Source organism: Salmo salar, chromosome 16 (assembly GCF_965601325.2).
Source record: "Salmo salar chromosome 16, fSalSal1, whole genome shotgun sequence".
Lineage (NCBI taxonomy): Eukaryota > Metazoa > Chordata > Actinopteri > Salmoniformes > Salmonidae > Salmo > Salmo salar.
In genome coordinates this window covers 31,734,322-31,746,682 of record NC_138306.1, presented here as the reverse complement: position 1 = coordinate 31,746,682, position 12,361 = coordinate 31,734,322, and the positions used below count along the sequence as shown (strand labels likewise).

Genomic DNA, 12,361 nt, shown 5'->3' with positions numbered 1-12,361 from the left:
ATTTTGGCATGGGACAGAGAGGAAAATTATCTGTTCTACAGCAAATTTCCTGCAATTCTACACATTTTGCCATAGGATGGAGAGAAATGTTTGAAGTTTTTAATATGATATCTGAGTGAGACTGACTAACAAATCTATGGGTGACCCCCGGGCCAGTAATTCGAACCATGATAACAAGTTTAGATAACTGGTTTCTGAACTAACTTACAATCTAAAAAATGTTAGCTGACATGGACAAATTAACTGACTATCAGTGACTGACATAAGAGGAAAAACTGCTGATGTACAACCAACTATTCTAACTCACAACAGTAAATTGAAAAAAATAATTTCATCCAAGGGCCCATGGGCCGCCAGTTGCCCATCCCTGCTGTAGATTATATCTGTGCTGTAGATAAAATTTGACATGTTTTCCCAAAGATAACAAGGTGAAAAATAAACGTACATCGATTACCTAAATTATTCCTTATGTGATTACTGTAAACAAGGACTAAATATGTGTGGAAAGCAAATAAATTGTGCTTCAGAAATCCCCTGCTCCTCTTACCCATCCCTCCTCATCTGCTCCCACGCCCTGTCCCTCCAACTTCGTTGCTGACATCTGATTTGTTGGCCATTATTTTGTCTGTCCACGATGCTCCTGCCTTTTCGTTGCCTGCAAAATTGCACTTGGTCATTGTGCCTCCTTCGACTTTGGCCAAGGAAACTGAAAGGGCAGATTACAACTAAGTACACAATGCTGTTAGTACTAAGAGCTGTGAAATTCCACAGTGACAGAGTGGTGCTGAGACTCAGATTATTCACTTCAAATTGTATGCTAAACAAAAAACGATGACTGCAAAGTTAAACAAACCATGCAACTCTGTGCACAAGGACAAATTTAACAACTTGCACAGAAAATCTTACAAACACATTTACTTGAAGAACAGTGCAGATGCAAAGTAACAGAATGAAGGCACAAGCAGCACAAACTGTCATTTTATTACCAAACTTTGCATCTGTACTGTTCTTGAATTAAATGTGTTTATGTAAGTTTTCTGTGCATTGGAATCATTTAGGTAAGCAATGTACGTTTATTTTTCAACTGTCATTTTGTTACCAACCTTTGCATCTGCATGGAAATTGTTAAAATAAGTCCTTGTGCATATTTGGTTTGTTTAACTTTGCAATCATTGGTTTTTGTTTGACATGCATTTTAAAGTGGAAATCTGAGTTCTCTACTTTTAAAAGGAACATCGAACTTACAAATTAATGGGCAATCAAAGCTCATCACTAAGCTAAGGACCCTGGGACTAAACACCTCCCTCTGCAACTGGATCCTGGACTTCCTGACGGGCCGCCTCCAGGTGGTAAGGGTAGGTAACAACACATCCGCCACGCTGATCCTCAACAAAGCCTATTCCCCACCAGGAGACTGAAAAGATTTGGAATGGGTCCTCAGATCCTCAAAAGGTTCTACAGCTGCACCATCGAGAGCATCCTGACTGGTTGCATCCCTGCCTGGTATGGCAACTGCTCGGCCTCTCACAGCAAGGCACTACAGAGGGTAGTGCGTACGGCCCAGTACATCCCTGGGACCAAGCTTCCTGCCATCCAGGACCCCTATACCAGGCGGTGTCAGAGGAAGGCCCTAAAAATTGTCAGACTCCAGCCACCCTAGTCATAGACTGTTCTCTCTGCCACTACACAATCGGTACCGGAGCGTCTAGTTCCAAAAGGCTTCTTAACAGCTTCTACCCTTAAGCCATAAGATTCCTGAACATCTAATCAAATGGCTACCCAGACCCCTCTTTTATGCTGCTGCTACTCTCTGTTTATTATCTATGCATAGTCACTTTAACTCTACCTACATTTACAGTTGAAGTCGTGAAGTTTACATACACTTAGGTTGGTGTCATTAAAACTTGTTTTTCAACCACCACAAATTTCTTGTTAACAAACTATAGTTTTGGCAAGTCGGTTAGGACATCTACTTTCTGCATGACAAAAGTAATTTTTCCAACAATTGTTTACAGACAGCTTATTTCTCTTATAATTCACTGTATCACAATTCCAGTGGGTCAGAAGATTGCATACACTAAGTTGACTGTGCCTTTAATCCGCTTGGAAAATTCCAGAAAGTGATGTCATGCCTTTAGAAGCTTCTGATAGGCTATTTGATATAATTTGAGTCAGTTGGAGGTGTACCTGTGGATGCATTTCAAGGACTACCTTCAAACTCAGTGCCTCTTTGCTTGACATCATTGGAAAATCAAACGAAATCAGCCAAGACCTCAGAAAATAAATTGTAGACCTCCACAAGTCTGGTTCATACTTGGGAGTATTTTCCAAATGCCTGAAGGTATCACGTTCATCTGTACAAACAATAGTACGCAAGTATAAACACCATGGGACCACGCAGCCATCACACCGCTCAGAAAGGAGACGTGTTCTGTCTCCTAGAGATGAACGTACTTTGGTGCGAAAAGAGCAAATCAATCACAGAACAATAGCAAAGGACCTTGTGAAGATGCTGGAGGAAACAGGTATAAAAGTATCTATATCCACAGTAAAACGAGTCCTATATCGACATAACCTGAAAGGCCGCTCAGCAAGGAAGAAGCCACTGCTCCAAAACCGCCATAAAAAAGACAGACTACGGTTTGCAACTGCACATGGGGACAAAGATCATACTTTTTGGAGAAATGTCCTCTGGTCTGATGAAACAAAAATAGAACCGTTTGGCCATAATGACCATTGTTATGTTTGGAGGAAAAAGGGGGAGGCTTGCAAGCTGAAGACCATCCCAACCGTGAAGCACAGGGGGTGGCAGCATCATGTTGTGGGGGTGCTTTGCTGCAGGAGGGGCTGGTGCACTTCACAAAATAGATGGCATCATGACTGAGGAAAATGATGTGGCTATATTGAAGCAACATCTCACGACATCAGTCAGGAAGTTAAAGCTTGGTCGCAAATGGGTCTTCCAAATGGACAATGACCCCAAGCATACTCCCAAAGTTGTGGCAAAATGGCTTAAGGACAATAAAGTCAAGGTATTGGAGTGCTTATCACAAAACCCTGACCTCAATCCTATAGAAAATTTGTGGGCAGAACTATAAAAGTGTGTGCGAGCAAGGAAGCCCACACCTGACTCAGTTACACCAGCTCTGTCAGGAGGAATGGGCCAGAATTCGCTCCAGTTATTGTGGGAAGCTTGTGGAAGGCTACCCAAAACGTTTGACCCAAGTTAAACAATTTAAAGGCAATGGCAAAGGCAAATACTAATTGAGTGTATGTAAACTTCTGACCCACTGGGAATGTGATGAAAGAAATGAAAGGTGAAATAAATCATTCTCTCTACTATTATTCTGACATTTCACATTCTTAAAATAAAGTGGTGATCCTAACTGACCTAAGACAGGGAATATTTACTAGGATAAAATGTCAGGAATTATGAAAAACTGAGTTTAAATGTATTTGGCGAAGGTGTATGTAAACTTCCGACTTCAACTGTACATATTACCTCAATTACCTCGACTAACCGGTGCCCCCGCACATTGACTCTATACCGGTACCCCCTGTATATAGCCTCGCTTGTTATTTTACTGCTGCTGTTTATCTCTCCCTCTGGGTGCCTAAAAGTTTAGGTCCCCCTGGGACAGTTTTTCCCTGTCACATTCACCAGATCCTCCTTGGTCACTAGGTTTTCCAGCTGGACCTCAGTGAGGCGATCAATCTGTCCTCCTCCACCACTGCATGGTGGTAGTAATCAACAGACAGCACCACCTAGAGTTGTTTTACAAATATAGTATCGTGACAAATGCATGCATGTACATTTTTACATTATTCTGAGAGTCCTTGGAGGAGCTGTGATGAGGCCTTTATAGGTGTCTCAGTGTAAAGTATACCAATAAGATATCTTAAAAAAAATAAAATTGTGAATCATCCGACTGTAAGATTATTCATATCATTGTATGAAGTGGATAAGAATACTCACTGAATGATGACGAGATTACCTGTGTTGACCTTTTTGGTATCACTGAAGTTTGGTTCTATTTCCATTCCTTTAGCATCACGTTTCCTCTGGTGGATTTGACTGGGTTTGATGTATAAAACAGAAATGTCCCTGCCAAATCAGCACAATATGTTGCAAGCTGACAAATTAGGAGTCCTAGAAATCCAAGTAGGCCTAGGTCCTCATGCAGTCATACTTTCATAGTACAAACAGCCAACAGTAGGACTACTGGATAGCAGAGTAGAACAATTAAATCAATAAAATAGCCTTATAACAATAACCGACTCATCATATTTAATTGAGGTTATTCCATAATGTCAGCTTACCTTTGTTGACATCAGTAATAACATGGCGTGAAACATCAACCAGCTTTCCCTCTAATATGACACCTAGACCACTGTAGTAGAAAAATGTTGTAGGCTACTGTATACAATTTTGAGGTGCTGTTAATGCACGAGTTCTTGTTTCCTCTCCATCTCTCTCAATTGCCTCAAACAATGAGCCGAATCTATCAGAATACATCCTTGCAGAATAAACCTGTTCATAATGAGAAGATTGGGCACACGTTGTCCCCATCCTCATATCAGAGGTATAACAAATTAATTTCTTAATTTCACTTACTTAGCTAGCAAATGCAGCTGGCTAGTTTAGTTACTCAAACACCCGGCTCAAACAGAGGCATGCTATGTTAGCTAGCTGGCTATGACTATTCAACACAACACTGGAACTCTTCCAAGTCAAGGTAAGCTTTTGGTTTTATAAATGTATTGCCACGGTGGCCCGTCGATGTAACTGCTTACTGACTATACTCTGTAACATTACTGCATGATTGTAGCAGGTTTACGAATGCATTAGTTCTATTAGCTATGTTGACTAAAATGTTCCTTTAGCTAATATGGGGACAACAATGTTGGCGTGTGTAGCGGTTATAACATGGTTTGGCTTGGGAAAGTTTTTTTGCCTGATCAAAAACAGCAGATGTGTTGTTCATTGAAGTCCACAAATGAAGGGAAAAGGTGAGAGGAGGAGAGTGCATAGAGGCTAAAATGAATACAATGTGGCTGCTATGAAAGTGAACTGTGTTTATGCGTGATCAGGGGTGTATTCACTCCGCTGATTCTGTTAAAAAAACTTTTCTTAAAACAGAAGCAAACCAAACACGGATAAAAATACCTGAATTTGTCCAATAGAAACTCTTGTTTGCAACTGTTAGACTAATGATTACACTCTAGATTAGCTAGATGCAGGCAAGAGTGTGAAAGGCGGTATTGAATGTGTCCCCGTCTGTCCATGTGTCACTGTTATCTCAACTTTTTCTCTCGATCCGTGTGCACCTAAGTTGTAAACTTTAATTCACAGGCTAGGTTGTAGCAACCTCATGATGTGTATAAGGAAAACTTGAGTATCATGTAGTAGCCTAAACCTATCGATGTTACATTGAACTGGGTGAATAGAATATGAATGAATGACTGTCTTCCATCATGCTGTAATAGAAATAAGGCCATGCTCATAAAAAAAAAGACCTCCCTCTTCATAAACGGCACTGACCGCCACTGGTATTAACGGCCCAATTTTTCAAGCAAGAATTTTGCTAGGACTCTCTAGGAGAGGTCTGAGTGGGGAAGGGGAAAAATGAAAACTAGCTGTTGAGAGGTTGGCAGAGAGGTTTGGAACTATTTTTCTTATTGGTCTATTAACTAATTTACCGCCTGGTGGTTCCACCAGTCAGGCCAAAACTCTATCCCACCAAAACAGGCTGAAGTTTCAGGTGGTCTTTTCAAACAGCTCTTGCACTAAAAGGGTATTATCATAATTTTCACAATTTCATAGGGTTATTCCAACCTTATTAGTGGATTCTGCTATTTCAGCCACACCCGTTGCTGACAGGTGTATAAAATCAAGAACACCGCCATGCAATCTCCATAGACAAACATTGGCAGTAGAATGGTCTGTACTGAAGAGCTCAGTGACTTTCAACGTGGCACCGTCATAGAATGCCACCTTTCCAACAAGTCAGTTTATCAAATTTCCACCCTGCAAGAACTGCCCCGGTCAACTGTAAGGGCTTTTTTTTGTGAAGTGGAAATGTCTAGGAGCAACAACGGTTCAGCCGCGAGATGGTGCTGAAGTGTGTAGCACGTAAAAATCATCTGTCGGTTGTAACACTCACTAACGAGTTCCAAAACTGCCTCTGGAGGCAACATCATCAGAACTGTTCATTGGGAGCTTCGTGAAATGGGTTTCCATGTTCGAGCAGCCGCACACAACCATGTGCAATGCTAAGTGTCAGCTGGAGGGGTGTAAAGCTCGCCGCCATTGGACTCTGGAACAGTGGAAAAGCGTTCTCTGGAGTGATGAATCACACTTCACCATCTGACAGTCCGAGGGACGAATCTGGATTTGGCGGATGCCAGGAGCATGCTACCTGACCGAATGCATAGTGCCAACTGTAAAGTTTGGTGGAGGAGGAATAAAATGCCCCCCTGCAGAAAGCGAGGTCCATACAGAAATGGTTTGTCGAGATCGGTGTGAAAAACTTGACTGGCCTGCACAGAGCCCTGACCTCAACCCCATTGAACACCTTTGGAATGAATTGGAACGCCAACTGTGAGCCAGGCCTAATCGCTCAACATCAGTGCCCGACCTCACTAATGCTCTTATGGCTGAATGGAAGCAAGACCCCACAGCAATGTTCCAACATCTAGTGGAAAGCCTTCCCAGAAGAGTGGAGGCTGTTATGGCAGCAAAGGAGGGACCAACTCTATATTAATGCAGATGATTTTGGAATTAGATGTTTGTGTACACATACTTTTGGCCATATAGTGTATGTATACAACACAGGAAAACCACGTTTTGACTACACTGGGCCTTTAAGGTTGCCCTGCAAAGCCACTTACTTTTAACATCCAATTACAGTCATGAGATGGCAGGACAGAATGAATACAAAGCAGTAAACACATAGAAACATAAACCCATGTAACCGCAGTGATGATGTTATACATTTATTAAGCAGAATAGAAAACTGTCATTATCTTTAATTCAGGTCACAAAATTATAAACTTAGTTTTGAAAATCCATTATTCTAGCTTTAGTCAACACCTTACAGTTGCTCAAAATCACAAATTACACAAATTACCTTCTATGTCCTTCTACAAATCACATACTGTATCGAACCCATGACCTGAAGTCTTCTGAGGACCATGCTCCATCTGTGCTCAGGTTTAATCTAATGTCCCAGCCCGTTTGGAATTAGCACTCCTATCAGCCTTGTCTGCCGGTGGCTTCACTCTTTTACTCCTGTGGTGATCACAAGATGCTGCATCACTGGTGGCAGCCAACCCATCAGCAAACCTATAATCAGGTGACTACTTGAAGGAAGTGTTAGGCAAGAGGCAGATAGTACAGTCATGAATACACATTCCTCAGAAAAGTAGGCTAAATCAGATGTAAAATATTTGATTACACATTGATTCCCTAACCCATGTATACAAGGCTTCTTTTCCTCCTACATCTTAGAAATGGTCTTCATTACAAGATCCAGTGGTTGCTAAATTTGTTGTTATGGACCCCAAAAGTCACCAAAACACATTGTATGTCCAGGCAAAAGTCCGATTTTTTTCTCAAATTGTATTGCTTCGCTTCTTCTTCTTCAATGTTGTTGGACATTGCTTCTCACTTGAACCTACAAAGACAACCCCACTTTACAAAGATACTTCACACTGAAAATGAATGAAACTAACATGGAAATAAAAAAGCTATAAAATCCTAACATCATATAATCAAACATAATCTTATTCACAAGTGGAATGCTTTCAAGGTGTGCTTTCTTGTCTTACAATTCAGAGACCATGTTATGTTTATAGTGATGTCTGTCTGTCTAACGTTAACACACAACGTTTGCCTTGGTACACCCTGATTCAGACCTAGAAATGGCCTCTGTTTGTGTTGCGGTTGAGCTGTATGTTCAGCAATATGTTCCATCTCTGGCGCCAGCCCCCAGGAGCCTCCTCCTCATAGAGCCGATCCCTTTGTTTCTGGTGCATCAACAGGTATTTCCTGCACACTGGAGAGGAGTAGGAGACATACAATGGACAGTTTACTGGAATTGAGACTTCTCAATTGGTAAAGAAGTCATTTCAACATCTATTCCACATTGGTTCAACGTAATTTCATTGAAATTACTTGGAAACAATGTTGTTTCAACCAGTGTGTGCCCAGTGGGTTGAATACAATATCACTGTGGGTTGAATGGGGTAACTTTGATGTTGTCCTGTATTTGTCCTGAATTTTCCATAAAGCATTTATTGTAAATTAAATAAAATGTTATTTGTCACATACGCCGAATACAACAGGTGTAGTAGACCTTACCGTGGAATGCTTAATTATAAGCCCTTAACCAACAATGCAGAGTTCAGAAAATAAGAGTTGTAAGAAAATATTTGCTAAATAAAATAAAGTAAAAAATAAAAAAACACAACAAAACAACAATAGCAAGGCTGTATACAGGGGGTACTGGTACCGAGTCAATGTGCGGGGGAACAGGTTAGTCGAGGTAGTTGAGGTAGTATGTACATGTTCATTGAGAAAACCTCCTTGTTAACATTTTGGAGTCCATACTTACAGTATACTGTGTGTAACATGGTTACATTTTATCTGGAAGTGTTACCTCAACATTTTTGAAGAGGACAAGCTGGCTAGCATTATTTAAAATGTAATGTCATCTAAAAGTGTGGGTCTATGTCTAAAGATCCATTAGGTTAGTCCCTTCCTGTAAAATAAAGTACAGCTAATGTGAACTCTACCCATCCTCTCCTGGCTCTTAGATATCTTGGTTTGGGACTAGGTGAACAGTCCTTCAAAACACACCATAAATTGTTGTGCATCCAACCTAGTCATAGCGTGTGCCATCTCCAAACTGAAACATGACTGGCAGCACTTAAACTTACCTGATTGCAGTAGCGGTGTGTGCGTAAAATCACTGAGGAAGCCAAGCCAGTAAAAAATACATATTGCAACCTACAGTACCAGTCAAATGTTTAGATACACCTACTCATTCAAGGGTTTTTCTTTCTTTCTTTTTTTTAAACAATTTTCTACATTGTAGAATAATAGTGAAGACACCAAAACTATGAAATAACACATATGGAATCATGTAGTAACCCAAAAAGTGTTAAACAAATCTAAATATATTTTATATTTGAGATTCTTCAAAGTAGCCACACTTTGCCTTGATGACAGCTTAGCCAAACACTGATTGGCTAATTATTATTATTTATTTTTTTATCAAGGGAGGCTACAATGTCTATATAAGGGTGAAAATTAAAAATACTCATAAAAGCTCTGATGAAGGCCTTGAGGTCGATACGAAAAACTTAATAAAGAGAACTGAGACTAGAAAGAGCAGTGTGCGGGTTTCTTCTTTTTTCTCTCATGTTATCAAGGGAGGTCAAATGCTTGCTGGCATCACCCCATCAAATGCTACTGTGGCAACATGTTATATTCTTTTGGTCCAGACAGCATCAGATACATGGGCTACACATAGCCTACTGAGACCGAGGGGCTCCATTTCCCTCGCTCAGATGATTTCTCCGGTGCGATTCAGGCCCTTGCAAATTGACAAAACATTCGGAGAACACAGAGATAGACCAAAGATAAATTATTTTATTATTGGTCAAATATTCGGGTAAGCCTGGCTTTCCTTGGCATCCATGAATACACGCCACTGCCTGACTTTGTCCTAATATAAATGTAGCTATCTTTCCATGGTACAACCAGCATTGACATAATTGGCCTTTGAATTTCTAATACTGACCCACCTTTAATCATGCTTGGGGATATGGTACAGCTGATTCCTATCACTTCCTCATTGGGGAAGGATGTATACGTCTGTAAGGATCTGCAGTGCCATACCTTTCCTCCTCCACTGAGTCCTCACACACAGTGCCAAGAACAGGAAGCTGATAGCTTTGATTTGTGCATCCGTCACACAGACTTCCTGAAAGAGCCAATTATACATGATGTTGCTTTGACCAAATGATTAAAAACATATGCAACAGAAAAATGTATTCCTCCCTATACTGTTTAGCTTTTTAAATTATTGACTTGAAAACAGGAATGGGATGATTGAATCTGACACTTTCCCCTAATTCTGTCTCACCCAAATTCAACATGTACAATACAGAGCCTTTTGTGTAAACCAAGCACAGAGCATAAGGTAATGGTTTTGATTTTCACAACTGCCTGTGCAGCTTTACTATTTTCAATATCATGTAACCACATAACATGTGTTGACATAGCAACACTCCCTGTTCTAAATAGAAATTGCGATGAGAGACGATGGGCATTTTCCTATGCTTAGAATTTGCTGATGCCTGACAAATCTAGCAACGCCTGGATTGGTATTTTAAGTATCAGCTAACCATATGTAATAGCAATTTGTCAATCGAGTACACAGTCGATGACGTAACACTCACCCATTAGTTGTTGCGTCACCTCGCATTAGCTGTGAAACAGGCCCTTTGACTGCGTTTACACAGGCAGCCCAATTCAGATTGTTTTTCTCACTAATTGGTTTTTTGACCAATCACATCAGATATTTTCACATCAGATCTTTTTCAGATCTGATCTGATTGATCAAAAGACCAATTATTGAAAAAATATCCAAATTGGGCTGCTTGTTTTGTGAACTGGCAGCAAATTGGAATCAAACACAATGTGAGACTGCCTTACCTTTCTTTTTGATGGTGTAGAATCCAACTGCCTCTCCATTGTGCCATAGAATTTTGCCAAATTCCCTCAGAAGTAAATCTCTTCCCCAACCTCTCCAAAACTCCCCAAATAATCTAAGCAGGAACAGTATATCTTTCTGTAACAGACTTCCCCTGTGAATGACCTACACATCTAAGCCATATCCTAAACACATAGACAAAAACCCCATTCAGTGGTTTAAAACCTAATTTGATGTATTTGTGGGTATGAAGGGGCCTTTGCATGTTACTACATGTAATAATACACCCTTTAGATGTAATAACCATGTAAAAACATAGCATTTACGGTATTATATTTAATATATGTGCACCTATCCCATCTAAACATGAAGGTAATGGGAAGTCCTATATTTAGTGACACCATTGCCAATTACTTACCATAGAGGACATAAGCGCAAATGAAAATAACATACAAGACCAGATCTGTATTTGCTGGATGTCTTGAACATCATTTAAAGACCACCAGTTTCCAGGCAGGTTCAGGGCCACCACTGTGAAAACATATTACATTTTCTGTAACATTATACTGTAGCCTATATAACATCAACCAAACTAAGCGGATCTGAAAGTTTCTCTGTAGGGTATCAACATTGAGTTTCAGCTGCAGGCATGTGCAGAGCCAGCACAGTACAAGGTGGATCATGATCACCGAACAGCAGGAGTTTGCCCTCATTGTCGTGTGTCACCACCACCTGATGGAGGGAAGCAGGGGTTCTATGTGCAGGGGTTACATTTGGCAGGTGATAGATCTGTCACAAACATTGGATGGTTGTCACTTTAGATAGATGCTCAACTCTAGCCTACAGCAGCATGATGATTTATTTGGAGTGAGTGTAACCAGAAACTCGTATAATTGAATACCTTGGAGCCAGAAACTCGTATAATTGAATACCTTGGAGCCATTTGAGGATATAAACCAATGCTCTCCTTGATAGGTTTTTGACTCCAGGGATAACAATATGTTCTCAGAGGTTGAATTCAAGGTCTTGTGATCTAGATCTGGGGGGTCAATGGGATATATTTCCTAGATTTATCCTTAGGCAAAAGTAACATTAGTCTACACTAAAAGTAACTTGAAACTTTATCTGACGTCTATCGCTGCTTGCACATGGGCTATCACCTATTTAATAATGGCACCGGAGGGGATGGCTGCCGTTTTATGGGCTCCTAACCAACAGTTCTATTTAATTTGTTTTTACGATTTGTTTGTAACTCATTTTGTACATAATGTTGCTGCTACCATCTCTTATGACCGAAAAGAGCTTCTGGACATCAGAACAACGATTACTCACCTCCAACTGGACAAAGATTTTTTCTTTAATGAGTCCGTGTCACGTCCTGACCATAGAAAGAGGTTTTCTATGGTAGAGTAGGTCAGGGCGTGACAGGGTTTTTTCTCTCTCTATGTTTTCTATTTCTATGTTTAGGTTCTAGTTTTGTATTTCTATGTTGGGGTTTTGTTTGGGATGATCTCCAATTAGAGGCAGCTGGTCCTCGTTGTCTTTAATTGGAGATCATACTTAAGTAGGGTTTTTTCCACCTGGGTTTTGTGGGTGATTCATTTTGAGTTGTGTATGTGTTCATCTCTGCGTCACGGTTT

At 40.5% G+C, this 12,361-nt stretch overlaps 1 pseudogene; it reads right to left on the bottom strand.

Moving 5' to 3' along the window:
* Positions 1–523: 523 nt before the first annotated feature.
* LOC106573794 (arpin-like) lies at positions 524–6,813 on the bottom strand (annotated as a pseudogene).
* Between the last annotated feature and the right edge of the window lie 5,548 nt (positions 6,814–12,361).